Source organism: Tenrec ecaudatus, chromosome 4, assembly GCF_050624435.1.
Source record: "Tenrec ecaudatus isolate mTenEca1 chromosome 4, mTenEca1.hap1, whole genome shotgun sequence".
NCBI lineage: Eukaryota > Metazoa > Chordata > Mammalia > Afrosoricida > Tenrecidae > Tenrec > Tenrec ecaudatus.
In genome coordinates this window covers 45636172-45637122 of record NC_134533.1, presented here as the reverse complement: position 1 = coordinate 45637122, position 951 = coordinate 45636172, and the positions used below count along the sequence as shown (strand labels likewise).

At 34.1% G+C, this 951-nt stretch overlaps 1 pseudogene; it reads left to right on the top strand.

The window, feature by feature from the left end:
- Positions 1-388: 388 nt before the first annotated feature.
- Positions 389-473, top strand: LOC142447782 (small nucleolar RNA U109; annotated as a pseudogene).
- Positions 474-951: the final 478 nt, after the last annotated feature.

Here is a 951-nt window from a genome sequence, read left to right as displayed (position 1 = left end):
CAAATATATGATTTTTTACTGTATCCCTACTGTAGGGTCACTAAGGGTCCTAAGAGTAGAACTGGGTACATGTATCAAAGATATAGTGAAATAAACTACTTAAGCATTGATAACTAATTATCACACACTAATAATAGAATTCACAAGATTATATTTTCCCTGTATTATATTAATTCCTGTATGGCTTTTGCACAAAATATGTTTACCAGGAATACTGAACATAAGCCGCCCCAAACTGGATAACTTTATTCATCCTACAAATTTAATATAGAAATTTAACGAAGGAGAGCTTCCTTTATTAATTCTTAATTTAAAATGTTTCCTTATTTTTATGATTGCCAACAGTTCTCACCTCCTTTATCCAAAACTCAGTCAGCATTTATGTCTACAGCATTTGCTACATTCAAAAAGGAGCTCTCCAGGGTACCAACCTTACAGTTGAGGTTGAGTAGCGGTATGTTTCTCCTACATGAGAAAAAAGAACATTTCCTACAGGATGGTAATCATGTGCATGCCATATTTATTATTACATGTCATAGAGTAGCTTCTTTAGAGACTTTTAAATGAAAAGACACATTGTGTCAGCGGAGGGTAAGTTCTGCAGAAAGCACGAGCACTAGTTGTTGTGTTTTAAGCTCTATTCCTTAATAATATCTCAGGCTACCTGAGTTGTCATTTCCATCCCTCAAATTAGAGTAGGGAATCCCATGGAATAAAGGAGCTACATAGTCCCTTTGGTAAAGATTGAAATGAGAGCAAGGCCCAAGAAAGAGAGAAGATTTATTCCATGAACTCTTTTTAACTTATTCTCATTTACAGACACCGATGCAATCAACCCTTAAGAAGTCCTCAAATCTGAAAATAGATCATATTCCTTTAAAATAAATTTGCTCTAAAATATTTTGGCAAGATTCATAAGAAAATCAGAACCTAGTCATAATATAGCAGAGT